The 26,771-nt window shown below is 45.0% G+C and overlaps 1 long non-coding RNA gene across 2 annotated transcripts in view; it reads left to right on the forward strand.

The window, feature by feature from the left end:
- The first annotated feature begins 863 nt into the window (after positions 1-863).
- Positions 864-26,771, forward strand: part of LOC149354209 (uncharacterized) — an 84,726-nt gene continuing 58,818 nt past the window's right edge. For both annotated transcript variants that reach the window (XR_016291233.1, XR_016291232.1), the window contains exons 1-2: positions 864-1,015; positions 3,216-3,357. This is a non-coding gene — a long non-coding RNA (uncharacterized LOC149354209). The remainder of the gene's footprint in view (positions 1,016-3,215; positions 3,358-26,771) is intronic.

Below are 26,771 nucleotides of genomic sequence, written 5' to 3' on the forward strand. Positions count from 1 at the left end.
ATCATCGAGAGTCTCGGAGGCTTCGGTTAACAGGCGGTAGAAAAAGCAACGGCACTCTGCGAGTGTTTCGCGCGTTCGGCTGATGTGCAAGGAGACGTGCCACTCGTGTAGTATTTGACGTCACGTCCTGCGCACCGGCACGGAGACAGTGCATGTCAGCCGAAGACACCATCAGTGTTTTGGGTTTCGGTACGCTGATCTCGACGCAGGCGATTACGCTTTTGCATCACGCACGGCCCAAATAAGTAAGTGCCGTTGCAAAACTTGCTACGATACAAAAGTTACCATAATACGCAAGCTCTGTGTGCAGTTTCACTGCATATGAGCCAGCGATTGAGGTAAGAAACGTTTTGAAAGTCTTTACGATAAAAACGCACAATACGGTATACATAAATTAATAAATATTGTTTGCTCGATTCAATATCAATGTTTTAAGCGCTTCCCAGTTGAATGCCTACGAGTCAACTTTACTGTGCGGCGAAAATTCCTGTACCATGTTGGCATGGTCCCACCTTGAGTATTTAGTCGTTAGGAGCAACGCTCGCTTTTCTAGTCCGAACAGATGTGTGCGCGCTACCTACGGACGCCTACCGCGCTTTATGATACTCGATCCCCGACTCAAGGACGCTGAACCAGACGTTGTCTTCTCGAAGGAGAGATATGCGTACTATGACCATGTTTGCACGAAGTGCCAGCACTGCTCCTAATTGTGTGTTCTGCCATGCAAAAGGAATTTTCGCACCCCAGAATGAATGAATGAACTTTGAGTGAACAGCTCCCATAGAAATCGAAACTCCCGCCAGAAGCCGAGGCAACATGCCAAAAAAAAAAAAGTTACCGAAGCCAATCCAGTCCAATCCCAGTCGCCAGCTGGCGTGGTTTTTTGTATTGCACTTTGTGTGGCCTTTTCGTGCTGTGGTTCTTCAAATGTGCTACAGAATTTGTGAGCACCGGACCTCGTATTGCGCCTTGCACCGCGCCCTGTCAAAGCTGGCACCAACATAGAAGGAAGAATGTGAGTAGAGTCCTTGAAATTATCTTCCAGAGCATTGTGGTGGGGTGCGTGAAGTGCTGTAAATGCTGCTGAGTGTTGTCTGACAACTTCTTCGGAGTGCAGTGGAAGTTCGAGTTCGGCGCAACGGCTTCCGCAAGTGCGCTGTTTTCACGTGACCGCTAGCCTTTCATGCAACCACGGGAACCGTCGCTTAGCGCCCATAACTTCCTCTCTCCAGTGAAGAAGTTCTGATATAGAGTTGCATGTCTTTAATCTCGTGATATCGTTGCGCTCATTATTGCGACGAATGGGACCAACGCGCGGAAAGAACTGTTTATTGGAACGACGTATTCTTCTCAGTGGCGGTGGTTCCCAGCATTTAGTTTTTCGGGCTTGTGTGTGTGTGTGTGTGTGCGCGTGTGCGTGCGTGCGTGCGTGCGTGCGTGTGTGTGTGTGTGTGTGTGTGTGTGTGCGTGCGTGCGTGCGTGCGTGCGTGCGTGCGCGCGCGCGCGTGCAGGGTATAATTCCAAGCTCAACAAAACATGGTCTGCCGATCCCACGTTACAAATGCGCAGAGTACTCATAGCCGTTCAGTGCCTGGAAGTGGATTGACGATGTAGCTACAGCTCTTCGAGTTGCCTTGTTCGCTCATAGAGAGTATTAAGCATTTTGTGGGCACTGGCTTTGGTTCTGTGTTTTCTTTTTTGACATTTCAAGCATACTTCGAACTGGTGCAGTAATGAACCTCTACAAAGAAAAAAAAATAGTAACGCACTTTTACCCTTTCCAGCATGTCGGTGCACTGCTCTGGGAATGCTTTCATTTTTGTAATTGCGCACTTTGGGCTGTACCATCGCAAACTGTGCGAAACATTTGCAACTCTGCTTTTAAATATTTTTATTTTGAAAGACTTTATGCGTGCAATGGTGACACATGCAGTTTCGCCAGAGTTGTTCAATGAGAGAACTACTGAGACTTGGGTTTCGCAGAGATGTGTAGTTGGAGCTTCCACTTGAATTGTAGTGTCCTGCTGTAAAAAGCTTACTGTTTTACGTATTGTTTTGTTGTGTCTGTGGTTTTGGCACCGATTCATTTGCCTGGCTATAATCTCATTGCTCTTCTGTTGCAAACGGAACATAGCTTTATTGACCTCGCTACCAGAGTGCGAGAGATTGTGTGTTTTTAATGTGTCTGTAACTGAATGAAGTCATTTAAATGGATACAAAGGATTATACGGCCTGGCAGTTTGAAATAGTTGTGGCATTGCTAGTACACATGCTATCTTTCTACAACTGTTTCAGCAGTGTGAACCCAGCGTCAGTGGAGCAGGAAGGTGAAAAGTTTTCTAAATGCAGCGGGATCAGAATCGATGAAGCACTCTCCTGCTTAACAAAGGGGGTAGTTGGCATCACCATCTTGTCAGATGCTTAGTGAGTGCAATTACTGTGTTTGAAGCACCGGTCCGAGAAACCCAGATGTAGACGCTCTGTGCTGCCTGTCAGCTACTCAGGTTGAGTGACAGCTGTGCACACAGTTTTCACTGCATTTAATTTTCTTGCTCTAATTAACCAGACACTTGTAAAACACAGAAAAAAGTTAAATTCGGTTTGGTTTGTTTGGATTATTGGGGTTTAACGTCCCAAAGCAACTGAGGCTATGAGAGACGCCGTAGTGAAGGGCTCCGGAAATTTCGACCACCTAGGGTTCTTTAATGTGCACTGACATCGCACAGCACACGGGCCTCTAGAATTTCGCCTTCAAGAAATTCAGCCGCCGCAGCCGGGATCGAACCCATGTCTTTCGGGTCAGCAGCCAAGCGCCGTAACTGCTGAGCCACCGCGGCGGAATGTTAAATTTGTTCTTTAAAAACAAGCGGTTGTGAATGTCACTGCATTATAGCGGCAGTAACTATTGTTATGCATTAGAATAATAGTGTCACAGGCAAATGTAATAGTTATTATTCATTGTCATGAAATATTCCAATATGGCAGGGGTAGTAGTCAGAGCTGGATGGTGTTTACAGTTCTTTTGTAAGGGTACATTGCATTTATTTTAAAATCATGTTTTCTGTGTTGTGTTCTTAGCAATCTTTCCAAAGCTAGATTACCAGAGTGCTACTGCTTGTAGATACTGATCTGATTGCTGCTTCTGTTTGCATTATTGTGAAAGCAGTTCTGTGCTAGGTCTCACTGACCTTTCTTTTTCTTTGGCCTTTATGCAGCCATCTGGGTACTTCAGACTGGCAAGCCTGGGTGGTGCCTAGCTGATACCTCCTCATCTCTGCACAGACAGGAATGATGCACCTAATAATCTACCGGCCAGGTCACATCATTGGCTTACTGCCAGTCATTAGCCCAATTTATGTAAGAAATTACAGTTTTATGCAATTGAGTTATTGTACTGCTGGATATGTGCAATGAAGATCACAACCAAAGAATAGCTGGAAGTGCAGATATGAACTAACAACTGCCTCCTTTTGATCAATATTTGTTTTCTGAATTATGCGCTATATTAAAGGATATGAATTACGAACTAAGTAGGCCCACATCAGCATGGTTAGAAAGGCAGAACTCGTATTAAGCATATGCGTATTTTAAATGTGTGCTTTGAGTTGGTTTTTAATATCGCAGCACATTTATTGCCCTTATTTACTACAAAGTAATGAAACGCACTTGAAACAGACTGGGTTTCGAAATATTTGTTTCTCCTCTAAAGTGGATATTGCTTTTCTTCTAATTTTTCTGTTTGTTCACTTGATTACCATAGCATATCATACCTTCCTTGAGCAGTGAATTTGGCAGCCGGCGTATGATGATCTCTTAGGTTGTTGGAAGCAAGCTGCCCATTGTCAATGGAGGCAATACAGCTCAGGAAAGCATGTGGATAGGTATAATATTAGTTGCCTGTCGGCAGCAGCAGTTGAGTGAAGAAAGGGGGCTCTAAGAGATGATATAAACAGCTTATGTCGTCACCTAACAAGGACTCTCGAACAGCCGAATGTAAAGCGTCCTATTCTGGCCGCCCTCTGTTCCCTATGGTTAGACGAAGTTATACATGTAAAGCAATGCAGGAAGAGACTAGTGATGGGTATGTCAGAAAAGAAACCAGCCCTTTTGTTGTGCACAGTCAGGAATTTGATGTACAGCTTTTTTGTGGTTAATAGTGGGTAGTGCAATCCAGGCTGAATTCAAATGCGAACCAAGGCACTCCCTTTTCGTATTCAGTAATATGCATGATGGTTAACTGGCTCATTATTGCTCAGTATCAGACATTAAGTACTCCTTGAAATTTGCATTGTCATGAAGTGATTTTTTGACATGTAGAGTAGAAATGATTATTGTACATTTTCTTTCGCTCATTCTTGTACTTTATGTCTTGCTTGAATTGACAATTTATTCCTGCTTAAAGGAGTAAACACAACTAACTTTTGAGTACCTGTTCCCTGCTTTGTGATGATGCGTAAGACATTATTATACATGGACAATCATGTGGTATGATCACTAAAGAATTTACAGTCGAATTTCCTTCTCACCCTGTTTCGGTTTCAACAGCCGAGCGATGACTGTGACATCAGTGTGTGCTTATAGGTCACGTGAGACATAAAGAAACTGTGATATAATCGCTGCTTTGTCATTTTAATTCGCTACAATGCTGAAGCCAGCCAGCTTGTACAGCCTGTATGGCAACAAGTGTATAAGCAGCGACTTGCTCTTTTTTCACATGACCTATAAGCACTCTTTAACATTATATCTGTTGTTTGGCTGTTGAAACCAAAACAGCATGAGAGAAAAGTTCAACTATAAATTATTTATCGGGCATAGGTGAATACCACCCACTGATTCATACATAGTAGTGTCTTCCACATCGCTGTAGAGAAGAAAACATGCCTCCAAAATTAAGCGTCTGTACTCTTTGAATAAGCGGCATTTTAATACTAAGCCGCTGTGGTGGCTCAGTGGTTATGGTGCTCGGCTGCTGACCAGAAAGACGTGGCTTCGATCCCGGCCGCGGCGGTCGAATTTCTATGGAGGCAAAATTCTAGAGGCCCGTGTACTGTGCGATGTCAGTGCACGTTAAAGAACCCCAGGTGGTCGAAATTTCCGGAGCCCTTCATTCCGGCGTCTCTCATAACCTTAGTAGCTTTGGGACGTTAAACCCCATAAACCAAACCAAACCATTTTAATACTGAACAGCAGAGCTAGCATATGCTCTTCAAAACAGTTTTGGTTCTTCATCATGTTCACTTCTTTATTCTCACAATCCTTGAACAGCTATAAATGATATCCTTTCAGAATGCTACATAAGGGTACACAGTGCTTTCTTACTTTGAATTCTCACAAAATAAACATGGAGCTAGCCTTTTGCCGTGGTTCCGATTAGCACTTTTTACCTTATGTAGGTCATAAATGAATAAAAATTAAGGCAGGCTCATACTAATAGGTATTCAAGGTGGAAGCCCAGGCAGTATTTGTTTTGAGTCGGTACTCTGCTGTTTTTTCATGAAAACATGCTCTCTTTCAGATGTGATCTTTGTTGCACATGTGACATGGAAAATAATTTTGATCTAAAATTACTTGATTGTCTCAAAATAAAATGTGCTGGTACTGCTCATGTGCCATGCCTCCTCTCAACTTTCATGATAATTTCTGCAAATTACTTAGGCTCGCCAAGCCGCGGTGGCTCAGTGGTTACGGCGCTTGGCTGCTGACCCGAAAGACGCGGGTTCGATCCCGGCTGCGGCGGCCGAATTTTTATGAAGGCGAAACTCTAGAAGCCCGTGTGCTGTGCAATGTCAGTGCACGTTAAAGAACCGCAGGTGGTCGAAATTTCCGTAGCCCTTCACTACGGCGTCCCTCATAGCCTGAGTTGCTTCAGGACGTTAAACGCCAATAAACCGACTTAGGCTCGCCAAGAGCTGCAAACATTCAATTCCATATGCTGCTGTAAAAGTGCAGTGACCAAATGCCTTACAGAATTCTTTAAAAAAAAAGCTGTAAAAGTTGCTGATGGAAATAAAATTAGATGATTGCATGTGGTGTGCTATTGCTCTGTACGGTTTCTTGCATGCTTACAGAAATAGCAGTAGTTACATTGTGCACGTACGGGCTCTTTTCCTTCCCACCAGGAAATAGAGATCAATGTGTAATACCATTCCAGAGCAATGCAGTGAGCAAATGCCTTACGCAATTCTTTGCAGATTCAAAAGAAACACCCTGCAACAAAAAGAGTGAAAATGGATTCCTAAATAATTCCCAAAGAACTTTCTAGAGTCATTACAGTGTGTCTCTTGATAGCCACTAGCTGAGCTTCTATAGGCATGTGGTAGCCAATTAGTTATTTGAACTCTTTACTCAAATAATTACAGGTTCAAAAGTGTCACATTCAATGAAATGAATGCATTTAAATGGATTCCTCTAAGAATCCTTTAACTAGTTTCAAGAGAGAGTTGTTACGGTGTTTCTTTCAAAGAACGTTAGCCAAGTGGAAAATTAGTTCTTGAAATTCTGGACAAAATTCTGTACAGATCTAAAAGAAACATATTACATTCTAAATCGCAAAAGCAATTTTTGTAATGGGGGACTCCGGGCGTTGTGCTTTTTATGTGTTCGCGTTTGCTGCCGCTAACTTCTTGGTGGCAATTAGGAATGAACACGTCGAGGCAATGGCATGTTGTGTTCTCTGTTGAGACTATGCTGCTTTCTGTGGTGAGAAGGGGCAGCAGAGTAGCTTGGGATGTGAATGTGTGCAACACGTTGCCACAACGGTATATACGCTTTCAGTGTGATTCGGCCTTGTGCTGGGATAGAGCGTTCAGAGTAAACGTGGTTTAATGGCATCCTAGTCGAAATCAAGAAGAAATGGGCTTGTGCAGGCAAGTAAAGCAGGCGGTGGGAGAAAGGTAGGCAGATGAGATTAAGAAGTTTCCAGGGATACGGTGGTCGCAGCTAGCAGAGGACAAGGTTATTGGGGAGACATGGGGGAGGCCTTTGCCCTGGAGTGGGCATAGCCAGGCTGATGAGTTTGACAATATTTTTCCGTGATCGTGTTGGTTGCCTGTCTTAATTAATACCTTGAGTTTGCCTGTGGTAATGCTCAAGCCAAAACGGCAACCCTTCAGAGAAAGTTGACAAAGCGGAGGTGATGGAGGTGAATCAGTTTAGATCGCGCACGTGGGCATGTACTGGGACAACGCGAATGTAATAGTGGATACTCGCGAAAAGGCCGTGTGCTGCGTAGCCTTTTTTTGGTGTATGTATCCATCACAGCTATCAGACGCCATAGACTCATTCCCATTCCAGGGCCACAGAAGCGCTCACTTACGCAGGCATTCTGCTAAGAAGCCAGCTAGTAAACGTGTTCACATGCAACTCAAACGACGTAAGTCGAAGCATGCTGACAGAAGCTTAGAGAAGCAGAAGTTGATTGTCTTTATTGTGGGCCTGCGAAGGCATACTCTGTCATTTTACTTTTCTGAAACTTCACATTTTTGGTGATGGAATTGAAGACATTCTTTATTCAGAGATACCCCGCTTTTCCCAAGGGTCTGTAAGCAGGGGGAGGGGGGGTGCAACTTGGAAAAAAGATTATTACAGCACATTTGGTTACAAGACAGTCCGGTGCACTCCGTTAGGGTTCGTGCAAAAATGAATTAATGTAAATGTTCATTCACCGAACCGAATTGTTTCACTGATTTCACTTAGGAATCCCTTCATAGAGCTGCTGGATGTGTAAAGCATTTTTAATTTTTATTGACCATGAAAGCAGACAGGTTATATACACCTTGACTCTTTGCCAAGGCTTTCTTCACCCATAAGTTCATTTTTACTCTATTTCTGCAAACCATAGTGCTCCTTCATTTGCAGCTAACAATTTCAATGTTCTGATCGTGATTTTTTTTAAGGGCACAGGGTAAGCCCTATACTTCCCATGCATTTTAGGCCATGTTGAGGTACAGTCTTTGTCAAAAGTAACCAGGCTGCATGGTTTGCTTCTAGCTTGTACAGTGGAGCCCTTACAGCTTTCCTGAAGTTGAAATGGTCGTTAAAGGTAAGGCCTGGGGGCCTTCTTACCTTCTAATAACTTTTGATCTTTAGGAAAGTCACAAGGGCTGCACTATGCAAGCTTGAAGCAAACCATGCAGCCTGGTTACTTTTGACAAAGACGGTACATGTTTCTCACGAACTAATAGGAGTACCCTAGTAATATATATATTATTTTGTTCCAAATTTCATGCACTGTTTACTGAACTAGAATAATTGAAATGTGTTCAAAATTTGATTTTTAATGGAATTTCTACCTGTAGTACATAAATTTTGGCTTTCTTTGCTCATTTGAAAAATCAAAACGGAAAAACTGCTGAGTGAAATTGCTTAATTCTAGTTCAGTAGTTTCGAACACTTATGTAGATGGTTGCAAAAGAAAATCTGCTGTCTATCTTGGAAGACATTGGAAATAACGGTACCTTTGCAAGAAATAATATTTTGAGATAATTGAGCCTAAAGTGAAAAAAGATGTGAAAAAGAAATTTTTACTCACACAAACACATTCATAGTCATTGATTTAATAGCCCCCTGCTTCGTAGTCCCTGTCGCAGTCATTTTTTCGCTTTTGCGCTTGTCGTTTTGCTTGCTGGGCCTCTTTTGTGAGCTGTCTTGTTGCTCGGTCTGCTAAGTACATACGCTTGTGGTCAGCTTTCCTCAGCCACTTGATGGTGTTGCGCCCTGGGTTCAATGCACACGCCTTCAAAACGTTGGCCCGTGTGATGCTACCATCATTAAATGGAAGAACAGCGTCCAGTGCTGCCATCCTTAGGGTCTGAAGCCTAACAAACACATGCGCTTTGTCACAATTTTGATGAGCTCAACACTGCCACCGCACTGTCTACACACAAAACTCTTGTGTAATTGCAGCACAAATGCCATCCATGTCCATTAAGGGATATTCGCTGCCGCTCTGTAGCACATCCTCTTCCTGGAAGCACACAGAAAATCTTGAAAGCTTCAATGCCGAGGAGCTGGTGCGTTCAGCGTCTCATTAGGTCGCAGACTTCCTTTTGCTTTTTCACGATGAGTGTTACGGTTGCCGATAAATTCACGCCTGACAATGGCCTTCTTTGCCCTGGGCATCTCAACTTATCAACAACAACCAACACCGGCACAAAGTACAATACTCATCAAAAGGGAAAGCACTCGACGCAGCTGCATGAAGGTCGCAGAAACATGGAAAAAATGTGCGCAGCGTCTCAAGATTGTCTTGGCTAAAGGATGGATGGATGGATGATAATGGCTTTACCCTTGTTGACGTCCCCTCTGGGAGGGCTGGGCGGAGTTCTGTGCACCTCAAAACCAAGTGCTCTATGGTCTCCGCTTCCGTTTTACAAGCAGAGCACAAAATATCCACTTCTTCAAATTTGGACCTATAAGTTTTTGTTCTCAGAGTCCCTGTCCTAGCCTCAAGAAGCAGTGAACTGCCCCGCGAATTATCGAATAACCGTTCTTTTTTCATGTCTTGTTTTCGTTTTCTTTATATACCTAGCGCCTATTTTTACTGCATTCTTTCTTTCCCCATCTTTCTTTCTCTCTCCTTTACCTCCGTTTTCACGCTAGTACTTTGCTGCATCCCATCCCTTACCTGCAAATACTTTGTTCATGGCTTTCGGGTTTTATTTGTCCGTTTTGTGTTAATACTTTTTATGTATAGATACTTGTACACCTTTCTTGCCAACCTTGTTCTCTCCATTTGGGTTAGTCTCTGATTGTATTTCAGTTTGCTGATTGCCTCCCGAACCTCGAACGACGCCCAACCCATATCTCCCTGGACTCCCTCATTCGGAGTGTTCCCATGGGCTCCCAAAGCTAGCCTTCCTACACTTCTTTGTCTGGCATCTAGACATGACTCTATTTTTGATTTCATGCATAGGACTGCATTTCCAAATGTGAGGCCCGGTACCATGCTTCCCTTCCATACCCCTCTAACCACCTCATACCTGTTATAGTTCCATAGTGCCATATGTTTCATAATATCTGAATTCCTTTTTTCCTTTATCCTTCAGAAGCCTCTCATGCTCTTCCAGATATTTTTTTCCTTCATTTAACCATACACCTAGATACCTATAAGTTCTCATATGGTCTATCATAGTGTCCTGTATTTCTAGTGGGTCTTCCCTCTCATCATTATCTACCATTATCCCTGACTTCTCTCTATTGAACTGGAGTCCTAGCTTGTTGCCCTCCTCACCACAGATCTTAACTAGTTCCTGCAGCCTATCTTGCTTGGCTGCTAGTAGTACAATGTCATCCGCATACATTAGTCCAGCCAGCACTTGGTTTACCTTCTGACCTTCCTGCATATAACTCTTGCCAACTCCTACCCTACTCTCTTCCAACCTCTTTTCCATTTGACTCACGTATACCATGAAAAGTAGGGGTGATAGTGGGCAGCCCTGTCTTAGCCCTCTTTTAATTTTAGCTGGTTTTGTAGTTTCTCCCTCCCAGGTTACTACCACCTCATTGTCTGAATATACACGTTATAGATAGTCAACCAGATTTCTATCGGCACCATATCTCTTCAATTGGTCCCAAAGTTTTTCCTGATTCACATTGTCATATGCTCCTTAATGTCTAAAAATGCCATTCATAGAGGCCTCCGACTTGCCTTAGCTATCTCTATACACTGCGTTATGACAAATAGATTGTCCTCCAACGGTCTGTCCTTTCGGAAACCATTCTGCAACTCTCCCAAGATCTCTTCACGCTCTGCCCATTCTTCCATTCTCACTTTCACCATCTGCATTGCTAGCCTGTGTGCAACTGATGTGACTGTAATTGGTCGGTAGGATTTGATGTTGTCCCTGCTTCCCTTGCCTTTGTATATTAGTCTCATCCTGCTCACTTTCCAGTCTTTTGGAACGTCTCCTCCCCCTACTACTTTTTCAATCATCTGTCGTAATTTCAATTTGCTTTTTTCGCCTAGTATGGTAATTAATCTCATAGGTACGCCGTCTGGTCCTGTCGCTGTTCCGATGGGAACCTTGCCTTCTATTCTGTCCCAGTCCCCTGCTATCCTCTCCCTAAGCTCTTCCTCGCCTGTCCCATTGGTATCCCTGTTCTCCTCTAGTCCGCTTGCCACAGGCTCTGCAAATGTTGCTTCGATTGTTTGTCTGATAAATTCTTGTGCTTCCTCTCCCTCTATCCTTTTTCCATCCTGTGTGGTTAGAGTGTTTAGGATGCTCTCTGTCCTCTTCTCTTGTAGCCTTATGTGCTCCCAAAACCTCTTTGCAGCATTCCTGTCTTTATTATTTACCTTTATCATTTTCTGCCTTCCCTATTTTGGCTTGGACTTATGCCGCTGCCTCTCTTTTGCTCTCAAGGTATTCATTCCATTTTGTATCGACTTTGCCTGGTGGGGCTCCCCTTTTCTTTGCAAATCTGTGTTCCCTAGATGCCTCTTGTTGTCGCACTATGGCTGCCTTCACTTCCCTGTCCCACCAGCTTTTTGGTGTGTGTCTTCCCTTTCTTCTTCCGTTTTTGCTTTGGGCCTTCCCTAACTCCCTTTGAAAAACTCCCACTAGGGCATCTTTTGTCCAGTCCCTATCCGGCCGCTTGGATACTATGTCTTCAATGTGCCCCAACACTTCCTGCAGTTGTGCATCAGTCAGGTTATGTTTGCTTTCCGTCCCTTGAGTTCCTACTGCTGGTATTTCCCTGCCAAATCTAATTTTGATTCTCCCGCAAGGGCACCTTGTGTAACGAGGTGTTGGTGCTTGGCGCCACCACGGACCCTTAGCCCCCATACCGAAGCTGTCATCCGTACCGTGGCGATAGGTTGAAAGGTGGAGGGAAGAAACCTTGAACGGTGGCGGTTGAGGAAGTGGTCAATCCTCGGCCGATGGGCCGAGGACCAGGCGGGGAGTCCCGGGACCTTCCTCTGCGTATAAGGGTGAATCAGAGGCGACAAAGTATGAGGAACCCTTAGCCAGTACATGCCGTATGGAAAAATTTGCAAAAAAATCCGATCGGCCCCCAAAAAGGGGTCGCACCGATGCGAAAAAATTGATGCCACAGAAACCAGAAACGTTTCCAAAGTTTTTCATGGTTCACTCAAATACAGATGAACCTGTAGCAAACTTGTCTGCATTTGTGATCGCCAACACCTAAAAAGGTGTGTAGGCAAAGACTACAAAGCAAAAAAGGAGCGAACCGGAGATCTCCTTGTAGAAATTAACACAAAAGAACAGAGCACCAAACTGATGTCGTTACAGAATCTTGGAGAAACAAGTGTACAGGTAACCCCGCACCTCACCCTGAACCACTCAAAGGGCGTCATATCTGAATATGAACTCCTACAGAGTAGCGATGCGGAAATGGAAGAAGAACTATCTGAACAAGGAGTTACAGCAGTCAGACGAATAACCATCAGGAGAAACAATGTTGAAATCAAGACAAAACACATTGTCTTAACCTTCAATACCACAACTCTGCCTGACTCCATCCACGCCGCATACCTCCATTGTAAAGTCCGCCCATACATACCGAACCCGAGACGATGTTTCAAGTGCCAGCGCTTTGGACACAGCATGTTGGCTTGTCGCGGTAAACCAACTTGTGTCACATGCGCAGGAGACGCACATACAGAGGAAAGATGCGAACGGACACCAAAATGCATCAACTGCAATGGCGCACATGGCGCGTACTCCAGGTCGTGCCCAGTCTGGAAAACAGAAAAACAAATCATAACTTTGAAGACCACAGAAAACCTGTCTTACCTTGAAGCAAAAAAACGCGTCTCTTTCCAACAGAAAGGGACATACTCTGAAGCGGTGACGCGGGGACTGTTGCCGCCTTCAGTTTCTGTCGGCACACAGGTCGATCCGAAGGACCTGGGGTCGACAACCAAGTCCCCACCACAGAAGTCGGTGACACAGTCCACAGGGCTGAAAATTTCGCGGGAAGACCGCGCGATCCGCGCCGGAGGCCCTCAGGCCCCACTTTCAGCAGCGGCATCCTCGGCGACAGACACCCAGGACAGCTCTGCTGAACTGGACCTGTCGCCCCACCCCTCTAAGAAGGCAACTGCTGGCCCAAGAGACTCTGCCGCTGGAGCAGGGACTGGTTCAGCGGTGCCAACAAAAAAGACGAATGCGAAGGCCACGGGCCATCGCAACCAAGAAGCATCGTCCACGTCCACCATGGAGGAAATGGATGTCAGCGAAAGTCCGCCGACATCTAAAACACACGCACCCGCGGCGTCTCCGCGGAAGTCCAGCGCCACGAAAGTGGCGATGGATTCAACTCCTGGCTCGCCACCGCTGCAGCGGCGGCGAGACTCCCTAGAGAAGAAAGGGAAACCACGAATCACTGCTCCTGAGAATAAATAACTTTCCCCAATCCCCAGCTTATCACAATGGCGTATATAATACAATGGAACTGTAGAGGTCTACACAGAAACTACACAGACATAACCGAAATGCTGAAAACAATGGCACCTACAGCTGTGTGCCTGCAGGAAACAAACCTTGGGCCACAGCACACAAACATCTTTAAAAAATATAATATTTTCCGGAAAGACCGAGTGCAAGCTAGCCGACTCTCAGGAGGCGTCGCTATCATAACGCAAAGCGATGTCCCTGCAAGAGAGATATCATTAAAGACAAACTTAGAAGCGGTCTCAGTAAACATCATTAGCCATAAAACGATAACAATATGCTCTGTGTACATACCACCACACAACACAATTGCCATGCGTGATCTAGAAGAACTTCAAGAGCAGTTGCCTGAGCCATATGTGATAATTGGGGATTTTAACGCACACTCCTCATTCTGGGGAAGTGAGCATACTGATTCCAGGGGTCAGCTCATCGAGGATTTTATTCTTTCGAATAACATATGTTTAATGAATACGGGAAAAGCCACGTACTGTTGCCCCAGCTCTGGAAAAATGACCTGCCTCGATTTAGCATTTGCATCTCCATCGGTTTTTAATGATTTTATTTGGGATGTTTTAGACGACCTTCGGGGAAGTGATCACTTACCTACGGTTTTAAAGCTAACATCAACTACAGTCATCCTCTCTAGGAAGCCACGGCGATGGAAAATTCACCTCGCCGACTGGGCACTTTTCAGAACGAAGGCCACACTAGAAAAAGAATATGCCGAAACCCTTACTATAGAAGAAATAAGTGAAAAATTTGTCACATGCTTAATATCTGCAGCAATAGAAGCCATCCCACAAACGTCTGAAATTACACGAAAAACACATAAAGTTTGGTGGTCAACTGAATGCTCATTGGCTAAAAAGCAGCAAAACAAGGCTTGGGGCAACCTTCGCAGATATCCCACTGCAGGAAACTTGCTCATCTTCAAAAGGGCTAGAGCCAAAGCAGGATACATTAGACGCAACGCAGAAAGGTCATCAGGGCAACAGTACATATCCTCCATAAACAGCTCAATATCATCAAAGAAAATGTGGGAGCAGGTGCGGAAATTCACTGGAAATTTTACCCCATTCACATTTCCAATGCTAACAACACCCGGTACTCAGACAACATTAGAAGAACAGGCCAACATATTGGGTGAGCATTTTTCCAGTTTCAAGCTCATCCAACTACACACAAACATTTCAAAAGCACAAAACAATAGTAGAAAAACAAAAACTTCCCTTTGGAACATGCATACACGAAGACTACAATAAGCTTATTACAATGAAGGAACTAAACACGGTACTAACATCCGGTAAAATGACAGCACCAGGCCCAGACAATATACATTATGCCATGCTTGCTCACCTCTGAGAGTGCCATAGAGGCTCTCCTAAAATTTTTCAATAAAATATGAATGAGTGGAGAAATCCCCCAAGTATGGAAAGAAGCAATCATAGTACCCTTCCTAAAACCTGGCAAACCACCAACTAGTCCCACCAGCTACAGGCCAATAGCACTCACTAGCTGTATAGCAAAATCATTCGAAAGCGTACTAAACATCAGACTAACCTTCATACTTCAGTCCCAGCAACTTTTAGATATACACCAGTGCGGTTTTAAAAAGACATGTTCCACAACCGATCACCTCGTTCGCTTTGAGAACACAGTTCGGGAAGCGTTCATCCACAACCAACACTGTATCGGGGTCTTCTTCGACATGGAGAAGGCTTACGATACCACATGGAGGTTCGGTATCCTCCGTGACCTAGTGGACCTAGGTATCCACGGCAGGATGCTGGACTGTTTGAGCGACTTCCTAAGCAACCGTACATTCAGAGTCCGCCTAGGTGCAACCTTCTCCAACACTTTTATTCAAGAAACTGGCATACCCCAGGGGTGCATCCTCAGCACAACCTTATTCATCATCAAAATGAACTCCATAGGAAAAGTAATCCCAAAATCCATAATGTACTCAGTTTACGTAGACGACCTCCAAATAGCATGCACGTCATCCAGCATACCTACCTGTGAGCGACAGATACAAATAACAATAAACAAACTGGCTACCTGGGCAGATAGAAACGGATTTAGATTTTCCCCTCAGAAAACAGTAGCGGTCCTGTTCTCTTTGAGACGAGGCCTACAGGCCGACCCCACACTATATCTAAACCAAACCCAATTACCTGTCAAACAAGAGCATAAATTTCTAGGGATAACTTTCGATAAAAAGCTCACATTCTTGCCACATATAAACAGCTTAAAGAAAAAAGGTTCTCAGGCCCTCAATGTACTGAAACTACTGTCAAGAAAACGCTGGGGGTCTGATAGGGCATGCCTGTTACATATATATCGTTCTCTGGTTTGCTCTAAGCTAGACTATGGGTCCATAGTATATGGCTCAGCAAGACCGTCCTACATAAAACGACTGGATCCTATCCACAATCTTGGTTGAAGGTTGTCTTCCGGTGCTTACAGAACTTCACCAATAGCAAGTCTGTGTGTGGAAACGAATGAACCTTCCTTAGAAGATCGAAGAACTGCACTAACTTGTACATACATCCTCAAAATCCTTTCTCAGCCCAAACATCTCTGTTATCCAATTGTCACGAAATGCCCATCCCGAATACTCTTCAACAACAAGCCTCACGCAGTTAAGCCGTTGCTCTTGCGCTTCGAAGAAAAATGCCAAGCCCTGAACATACTAAATGAAATTAAAAATATTGCCCAAAGACACGAAGCGTTACCACCGTGGTACACTCTCCCCACAGTGTGTGACGTCACACTAACACGCCTCAGGAAAACCTGTACACCACATGACCATATAATACAAGAATATCTAGCACTACAAGAAAAATACAGAAATTACACTGCATTTTATACTGACGGGTCAAAAACTCATGCTCATGTAGGAAGCTCAGTAATACAAGGAAAAAATGAACATGCAGGACGACTTCCCTCATGTGCTACAGTTTTCACCGCGGAGTGTTATGCTATTAGTGTTGCGGTACAGAAAATAACAAATGAAAACATCAAAAATAGCATCATTTATACCGATTCACTGAGCGTCCTTACAGCATTAAACTCCAAAAATGCCACGGAGCCACTGATTGGAAGCATCATACACAATATAGTAAAGGTCACAACACAAAAACATGTTATAAAATTCTGCTGGGTTCCCAGTCACGTTGGCATTAGGGACAATGAGAGGGCCGACATGTGTGCTGCAGAAACCAGAACCATGGAAATAAAAAATGTGAATTTGCCTCCTAGGGATTACATGAAGTTAGTGCATAGCAGACTAAGAGCCAAGTGGCAAGCTTCTTGGGAAAATGAAGGACACAACAAGCTGCATACCATAAAGCCCATTTTCAAAGAATGGAAATCATGCCGCCATAAAGAGCGTTTTATTGAAGTAATTTTATGTCGTTTACGCATAGGTCACACACACATCACCCATAACTTCCTATTAACAAAAAAAGACAAGCCTGTGTGTGAAATGTGTGGTGAGGAGCTTACGGTAAATCACATTTTAATTTCTTGTTCGCATCTCGAAGAACTTAGAAAAAAATTTTTTACGGTATTTTACAATGAACACATTCCATTTCATCCCGCATTGCTTTTAGGCGAGCAAACACTTGTTGAGTTTTCACTTGTTTGTAAGTTTCTAAAGAAAGCCAATGTTTTAAATCTATTATAATGTAACCTCTGTACACTTGACATAACGTCATCTAACCTTGTGTTTGGCGCATGATAGCCATAGTTGCTTATGCACCATAAAACCCCATATAACTAACTAATTTTGATTCTTCTGTGGTCGCTTCCCAGGCTTTTCATACCTTCTTCGTCAATTTTCATGTCCCTTAACCTGTTGTACAGTTTGTGGGACATTAGGCAATAGTCAATAGTTAAGTGCGAGTTATTTTTTACCCATGTTACTTTCCCTTCGCATTTTGTTTCCGTATTAACTATTACTAGATCATGGACCTTGCAGAATTCTCCTAGCATCTTCCCCGTTGCATCTCTAGCTCCGTCAAAGTATTCCAAGTGAGCATTCATATCTCCCAAAATGGTTATTTCCCGATGCGAGGCTAAGTCCCTGATGTCTTAAGACATACATTGGAAATGCCCTTTATTCTCCTCACTCGACTCACTCCCTGTTTTCAGGCATACAAACCCTATTATTGTTCTTAGACTCCCCACTATGCCCTGGAGCCATAGATGCTCTCTGCAGGTCTCTCTTACCCTTTCCCAATCTTGCCCCTTTACTAATGCCCCCAGGCCTCCACCTTTACGGTCTTTCTCTTTTCTGTTACACCCTATCCAAGTGTCACCTGCAATGTGTGGCGGTTTTTCCATGTCCCTCAGGTGAGTTTCCGCAACCCCATATACCCCAATGTTTTCAGATTTTAGTTCTTTGATTTCATCCCGTTTAATTCGACTTCTTCCCCCTTGCATGTTAATGAACCCAACATTGAGATGCTGCTTCCTTTTCGTTCGCTGTGCCCTTGTCCTGCCCCTCCTTCTTTCATCTTTGTTGTCTACTCCTTGGCCCTCAGGGGTATCCTGCATGCCTGTAAAAAATCCAGTGCCCTATGGCCCATCCTCTTCCCAACCTGCCAACCTGCAACTTCGCGACTGTTTCACACTTTTTTTGCCGGGCGCCCCATGTTTCTCCTGAGCAAAGGGCACTGCCCCACCAATATACGCTGTCTACATGCCCGAGATGAAAAACACCCTCAAAAGAGAAGACATACCCGTCAGAACAGTATCCTGCACGTCCAAGACCAAATTACACAAAAAAGGGAAGGAGAGAGAAAAAAAAAAGGAAAAACTTCTTAAATAAAGGCCTAGCACAAGGTTCACGGCTAACCCTTCATGGGTCCAGTGCTAACCTACTTCCCCTTCGCTAACTTCAACTCACTGAAACCTACTTCCTAATCTACTTTCCTAGTCCTACCACCTGTTTAAATGTGCCGCCGCTTTCTAGTCCATAATCAACCCCCCAAAAAACAAAAACAAAACATAGATGGTACTTAGCTACGAATGGATCGATGCTGCGACGGCTCCCCGGTTTTTTTATATGTAGCTTATTTCAGAAAAGCTTTGAAATCAGGTGGTGGACTTTTTGGTAGCAAAAATTGACGATAAACACGGAGGGTATCTGGAAAAGGGGCATGGGCGCTCACTACATGGTTTCGGGAAAAGCATTTTGCAGCCTAAAATATGGCTTTCTGAGGAAAGTGCGATCATGTAGTATGTGTAGAAAGAATTGAACTTCTCAAAGTGCAAAAGAAAAAAAAACATTTTTGGATGACAGGCCTTTTCAGCTGCACTGTTAAGGGCACAGGCTAAGGTAAAATTAGAAAAAAAAAACGTTTTTTTTTTTCTAATTTTACCTTACCCTGTGCCCTTAACAGTACAGCTGAAAAGGCCTGTCATCCATGCCCAACTACTTTGCTGGAAGAAGCTAAAGAGCATATGCAGAAGACTGCAAGACATCCTGAGGGATGTGTATGAAATATATAGCACACGGAAAGTGGCACGAGACAAATATTCTCTAGAGTTCCATAAGCACTTTCATCTGGGCGGGTTTCTTCATAACAGCAATTAAAGGAATAAACTTGTGCAAAGGGATTGAAGAAGAAAACGAAAGAGACGTGAGGACAGGACAGAGCAGTCTGTCCTGTCCTCAGGTCTCTTTCGTTTTCTTCTTCACTACCTTTGCGCAGGTTTATTCCTTTAGTTGCTATTCTCTGGAGTGGCTCAGCTACTAAAAGGGCTCCTTCACTGCAAGTGCTGCTTATTCATGTGTAGTCTGTGCATATGTTCTTCATGTGAAATTCACATCAAACATCTATTCCTTATTCAAATCCAAAGAAGTGAACGTATCTGCACCCTAGCTGTGGCTGCTTGAACCACGAAACATAACACTGTATCTGTTTCCTGCAAAAATGGCAAGGAATGGAGCTGAGGATTAGTGACGTGCAAGACAGGTATCACTTCAGTTTTCTTTCATGTGGTGATCTCCTGATGGTGTCGGCCATTTCTCATCGAAGTGCTGTGGGGTCGAGAGATAGTTTACAGAGCATGTGCTCAATGAAGCCGCAAAATTTCTTTAAAAGTTCTAAGTACTACTTGAACAGCACCATATAAAGGAGGCCACTCACCTTTTGCAGTTAATATTTTTGCTGTATTAGTGTGCATTTTGAGGCCACCATATTCCAGGCAATGAAAAACTTGATTGACGAAATGTACACGGTACAAGTCGGGTCACAATTCCTTCACAAAGTAAGGTGTTTGGCATCCCTAATTGCCACTGGCTTTCACACAGGTAGTTTATAAACTGATAATTTGACAGTCACCATCCTGCAGCATAGTATAGTTTGCATCTACATTGGTAAATAATACATAAATTTACCCTAATACATATAACTAGGGCCACGATCCATGTATGAGTTAAACCTGTGCAGCATACAGTGAAATACCACCAGAATGAATGCCAATTTATCAGTTAAACATTTTCTGGAACCTCATGTCCATCGCACGTAATATCTGGTAGGCTGTAGTTTGTCTTCATAACTTCAGAATGACTTATGCTGTCAAGAAGACTTCATGCGACTGTATGAAAGCTGATATCACTTTAATGCCCTTCAAATTTCTTCTCATTTAGATATTTAGCTTACTGCTTTCAGTGTGGTTGCTGTTTGTATTCTGTAGCTCTGCAAGGATTCACATCAGCAATGTTTTTGTATTGGTGCTCTGTAATTCGTTCAGCTGAGGTTTCATTGTGCTTCGATGTTCACCAGTATTGTGTAGATACTGCGGGTGGAGATTGGTATGCATTTTCTACACTGGGCTCAAAGAAGTGTGATGTTTTGCATGTGAATGTGTGTAATTGCTGTGAAGTAGTGGTTGGAATGATTGAGATAGGCAAGTGCCATAAGACAGTGTAATTTTTTCAACAGTAAATACCACATTGCATTAGCATAAAACTAGTCTAATTTATTTATTTATCTACTCTGCTGTTTGATGCAAATGATATCACTGACACTTAGCTGTGCTGTTCCCTCCCTGCTGAAAGTAGGGGAGGACTGTGTGAAGTGAAAACTGGTGTGTCATTCTATGGTTTATAATAAAAAAATTACCGACGATTACGTTACTTCCTAATGCGAAATTTGAGCGCAGCAAATAAGCTGTTTCACCTTTTCGATAGATTGAGGCAAAGAAATCGAGCAACACATGTATGCGCTATCACAGAATTTTTTTTTTAGCAGACGGAGGACTTCCATCGGTTGTCTCGCTCATAGCTCAGAAAGAACTGGCAGATAATTTCGCAGTGGCGAACGGCAGCGGCAATTTCGGCTCGGGCGGTGCACATATACAGATCCGCCGCCACCGATCTGGCTCTCTGATTGCCACCGCGCAGAGGTTGCATTGGAGGAGGAGCGAAGAAAGGAATTAAGTTCGAGCCGGCGCTTTGACAACCGGAGACTCGCAGGAAGAGGGGGGAGGGGGGCGGCGTGTACACCCAGCGGCAAACGATGGGGGCAGAAGCGCGCGCAGCAAGCGGACAACATGATAAAGGGAGGAGGGAAGAGATAGCAGCGACTGACTGATGCCGCTGACGCCGATAGTGAGTCAACCCCAGCTGCAGATGAAAGGGGGGCGGAGCTGGTTACGAGGCCGACGACAACGCCGCCGACGACGCGAAACCCAGGAACGGACGCCAAAGAGCTGCGCTCTAAAATGTTCCATGTGTGGTGTCTATGTGAATATGCTTAGTCATGAAAGAAACAAAATTCCTTCACAATGCAAGCTCATTATAATCATACTGTGGTCGAGGCAGCAGAACACTGCTGTAAAAATTGAAAATTAAAGCCGCCGCGGTGGCTCAGTGGCTATGGTGCTCGGCTGCTGGCCCGAAAGACGCGGGTTTGATCCCGGCCGCGGCGGTTGAATTTCTTTGGAGGAGAAATTCGAGGCCCGTGTACTGTGCGATGTTCAGTGCACGTTAAAGAACCCCAGGTGGTCGAAATTTCCGGAGCCCTCCACTACGGCGTCTCTCATAGCCTCAGTCGCTTTGGAACGTTAAACCCCATAAAAAAAAAAAATGAAAATTCAAAAATATAATCTCGTGTATGTCAACTCAAAGTGAATGCATATGGCAAGAAATGCAGCTCCAGTGGCGGATCAGGCTGTGTAGGTATGTAGCAGCCAATAGCTCTGTTAATAACCTTGTCGGTGTGTGCGGTTAAGTTTTGCATTTGATGCAAGCTACTGTAGAGCAAGCCATAACACATGCTTGTGAGTAACACCACATGGCTCCTTTGTCTTGTTTTTCCTTGATGATACCATTGTATTATTCTGCACTACTCGAACATTGCCACACTTGCTGCTGTTGCCTGCTAATCCTTAGGGAAAAGTAAACTAAGTGAAACTAGCGTAAAAAACAATATGAAGTATGTCTGATGTAGATGCATCAGCATGTACAGTAGGTCCCTATCATGGGGACACAAGCACCTGTGCGTTATGACAGTGTGCAAATCTACTGAAAGGAATTCCTGATAGCCTTCTCGGCTAACTCGCTGCTGAGCCTGTGCGGCTTATTATTCAGTGCTTAGCAGGTTTTAGCAGCAAGTATAGCTTGGTATGGATGTTAAAACTACTCTGCGTGTAGACGCACATCAAATCTAGAAGGAGCTCCTCCGTGCCACCGTGACACCTCTTTGGGAGCGAGTAATGCATACCTTGCAGCGCGCATCTCTGCTTACCCGCTGCTGTGTGCGTGGACTTGGCTCCTACGTGTGCCGTGTCGTTCAGTCGTCGCTTTATTGAAGTCCACACAAAACAAATACGAGGTTCATGCTTCAAGTGCAAAAATTTAGAGTCCTCGCCCGTTAAGAAGAGATGCGGCGAAATAAGCCGACAGTCATAGATTGCTCTCCTGCGCGCATTTGGCGATAGCTTTAACGTATTTGCACGAGATCGAAGTGCGCTCTGATCCCAGCTGTCGCAGTTGTTTATGCGTGCCCACGTTGCGATAGCCAAGGCGAGTACCAGCATAACAGCTGCATAAGAGTTTCTCACGTTAGAAACCTTACGGAGGTGACATTAGATGCTAGGAATGATGAAATCGTACCACCAAAAGTGGCGAAAATAGTGCTCTCGGTGTGACTTTTTCAAAATCCGCGGAGTATCGCAATACGTCCAATCGTCCGGCGCCGATCGTTACAGCTCGAAGGAGATTTATGAGACAATGTGTCATTCCGTCGACATGGATTGGGGAACGGTGCAGATTTGTTTTCCTGTTCGCTCTTTTCGTTTTTTTTTTGCGGCTCTATAAGCGTTATCCTAACGTGATTCCAATAGGCTGGCAAGGGGCGTCTGCTTCTGCACCTCCACTCTTCGTTTCTTGTCTGCGCCGCCAGGTGCCGCATGCATTTGTTAATTCGCGAATGCGACACTAATGGTGTCTTCGGCTGACACGCACTGATTCCGTGCCGGTGCGGAAGAAGTGACGTCAAATATTACACGAGTGGCACGTCTCCTTGCACATCAGCTGAACGTGCGAAACACTCGCAGAGTGCCGTTGCTCTTTCTGCCGTCTGTTAACCGAGGCCTCTGAGACCCTCGAAAATCTCGGAGGCTATTCCTACGAGCGGCCGACGCCAACGAGCGCAGTCAACAGTTTGTACAATTAGCAAACGCCTCTTCAGAACAGTGCTTAGTACCGCGCTTGTAACAGGCGTTGATAGAATCGGCGGGAAATGCGGGACCCACGAGCCTGCTCGTGAAATACTGCAATTAATTATGGGGGCGCAGGTTTGTAAGACACCACACCAAGGCGTGTGGTGCATACAGCTAGAGTAACTTCCGAAAATATCAACAGGTGATTCTCAATCTACTAAGCGCCCCACATTGTCGCTTTATTGATATCCTTTAACCTGCGCATACGTTGGCAAAAAGTACGATGTTATAAAGTGCACACATGCCGGATGAACAGCATATGCCGTTCGCTGCAAGAGGTAAGGCAGAACTTGCAGGACTAAAAATATTGACAAACCTTTATAATTTCCTCATAACGGAAGGCACATGGCTCGCCGGCCGGTGGCTGCGTGATTGCAGCGCGAATAAATGCATTGCAGCCGCTATGATTTTAACATTTCTTTAAAATGGGCCCACTTGTAACGTTTCGTCCGTTTTTCCTCTTCGTCGATGCGGCGTCAACCAACGAGCGTGAACAGCGTCGTCTGCTAGCGCGCGCTGCACGACGGGATTGCACTGCGCTCCACCGGCGGTCTCCACGGTGGCGCAGTGGCGCACACGCGTCGTGCTCGTCCCACCCGAATTTACGGCACTGCACGAGTGGCATCCAGCCGAAGACACCATAACATTCTGGAATTCTGGCTACATTCAAAAGAAAATAAAAGAAGCAGCGAATAAAAGTAAAACTATCCGACATGCAGAGTGATGATTAAAAAAATGTAATTGCGTGCTCATCTTGCAAGTGTAACAAATAAAAATTAGAAGCAGAGTAGCGCGTGGCCACTCGGCGCGTGCATCTCTTGCGTCACAGCGTGTCACCGTTGCTTCGACTAGAGCGCTGTGGCCGTCATTCTGCAATGGCCAGCGAATGCAGTAAGGCTCTCCGTCCGTGGGTGAGCGGCATTTACTGGCTCTGCGCTGACTGCCGCTACGCAGCCGTACTAGGTGAGCACCGTTTCTCAATTCTGCGCTTTCCTAGATGTTCGTGGTGATTTAGCAGCACTCCCTCAGGCAAACTTTCGAGGAGTCTCGCTTCTCGTACCGCGAGTTCGAACGCCACTCTCACAATCCCATTGTGATGCAGGGCCACGTTTCACAACCTATGACAATCGGCTTGAGCCTTTAGCGCTGAGCGCATTGCGCCTCTGTTTTCAGAAGCTGAATGTTTTTCATATTAGGTGAGGAAAACTGCGAGCGCTGCAGAGCGCTTTAAAAAGGGACCTCACGTTCGGGTGTTCGATACCGGGCGCTTTTTTTACATTCGGCTGCTTCCCATGTGTCGCGCTCCAGCATGCAGCGGGGCGCGATTAAAGAATTTGTCTTATCTCGTCGTCGAGAATAGATGTAAGCACTAAATGCACCGCAGGAAAAGCGTATATTGTAGAACTGCTTAAAGGCGGTGATAGCCGCAATGGAGTCTCAAGAGCCTCCATGGTTACCCACTTTTGCTTTGGTAGATTTTATTTTTGCGAGCGAAAGCGTGGACGGTGGCATCTTTCCCGGCTTTCTTTGTGTGGCGACGCGCGTGGCAAGATGTCGCCACGTGCCGAAGTAGAAGGGGTGGCGCCAGCACGTGCTGCACAGAACGCTGGGATGCTCGCCTAGGCCGGACGCCGCCGCCGCTGCGTCGACCAGCCCGTCGATGCAACTTCAGGTCGTGGTTGTGTGGTAGAACACGAAGTGATCCAAATTAATCATGCTATTGCGGCCCTTTCTAAAATGGGATATGAGGCGAAAGCAACTTCTGCCTGTGTTGCTTCCCCGATTACTGTGGTTTTCATGTCATAGGTGACGTCACGGGCATGCTCCCGCAGCTTCCATGGTGGAGCACGACCCCCTCTGGCCGTGGGGTGGTTGGAGAGGCGGTCGGCGTTCGTAGGGGACATCGCGCGTATGCCCAGTAGATTTCCGGTTACAACGATTTCCGATGACGTCTTTAGTGTTTATTTTGAAGCGAAAAGCTTCACTACTCGCACCACAGCCGCGCTTCGCGTGAGCCGTCGGAGCCATGGTTTGCCACAGCTGCGCATGCGCGAAACCGAGTGACGTCACACACGGCACAAAAAAAAAAATACAGTGCGCCAGGAAACTTTCATATCTCGGTGGGCAGCCGAACCGCCCCGTAAGGGAAGGAAAATGAAAAGCAAATTGGTTTTAAGGAAAGGACGCCTGTCCCTCATATCTCGGTGCATATCCGAACCGCGCCGTAAGGGCCTTAAGGAAAATGGAATAAAAGGAAAATTGGTTTTAAGGAAAGGAAATGCCTGTCTCTCATATCCTAGTGTACACCCGAAAGGAATGGACACCACAGTACGTCTCTAAAGCAACCTTCTAAGACAGCACCATATTCACTACACGGGCGTCTCCTCCACCTCCGTACAGGCATTGTGTGGACAGCCGAACGCCTGCACCGTTATCGTGGAGCTCCCAGTGCATGTGCGCCAACTGCGACAGCCATGACGTTAAACCAAGCACAACTGCAGCTTTTCGCTTGTATATCCAGGCTTAACCAGAGCTAAGCCACTGCCTAATTTTTTTCATTTTTATTTTATGAGTGTTTATGTGTTCTTTATTATTTTTTTATTACTTGGAAAATTTTTATATTTATACCATTATTCTTAATTTTGTTATTTTTATTTTACGCTGATTTAAACGATTTTAGGTTACGTTTTTAATGACTAAGACATTAGTATTCAGGCTAGGACATACTACACCACCGATGACGTCATCAGTTTGCTTGACAGCGATAGTATGACAGAATTTTGGCCAGTAGTATGGGCATTAAAGGCTCTTTCCTTTTTTTGCATTAAAATTCACTGCGCAGAACGAACGAATGAAATATTACACTTTTAGTTGGGCGTACACTCGCCCTGTCCTCCCACTTCGGAATAAATACGTTGCCGCTGGATTCTTTGGCGCGATAGCTTGCTGAAATGGCACCGGTTCGCTTTTCTTTCGCACTCTCTCGTCCACACGTACAGGTATAAGTGTACCTTAGCCCTATTTTTTCGATAATTTGGCGATTTTCATGCTCTTAGGCCTATCTAAATGCAGTGTTTTCTTCGTAGCAACGACACGTAGCGCAGCAGTTGATTCATAATATATTCAGTTCTTACATTTTCTTTTATTTGCATAGTTTTTCTTGCTTGTAATGCACTCACCCTCATTATTAGTAATTACGAATGAAAATGAAAGTCAGCGTTGGTCCGCCGTGGTGGCTCAGTGGTTATGGCGCTCTGACCCGAAAGACCAGGGTTCGATCCCGGCCGCGGCGACCGAATTTCGATAGAGGCGAAATTCTAAAGGCTCGTCGTGTACTGTGCAATTTCAGGGAACGTTGAAGAACCCCAGGTGGTCGAAAATTCCAGAGCCCTTCACTACGGCGTCTCTCCTGAGTTGCTTTGGGGCGTTAAACCCCAGTAAACCGAATCAACTCAGCGTTGATGTGGTTTTATGTGTTGTTACTAGATGGCGCTACCGTTTACACATGCCCCTGTGCAGCGTGCCCCTGTGGGACGCTGCGGCAGGGAGTGGAGAGATTTAGTATAGGGTTTTCTGCGCTCATGGAAGGTGATGGGGCTGGGTAAAATTGTT

This window comes from Amblyomma mixtum, chromosome 3 (assembly GCF_055824585.1).
Source record: "Amblyomma mixtum isolate Tamu chromosome 3, ASM5582458v1, whole genome shotgun sequence".
In the NCBI taxonomy this organism is placed as follows: Eukaryota; Metazoa; Arthropoda; class Arachnida; order Ixodida; family Ixodidae; genus Amblyomma; species Amblyomma mixtum.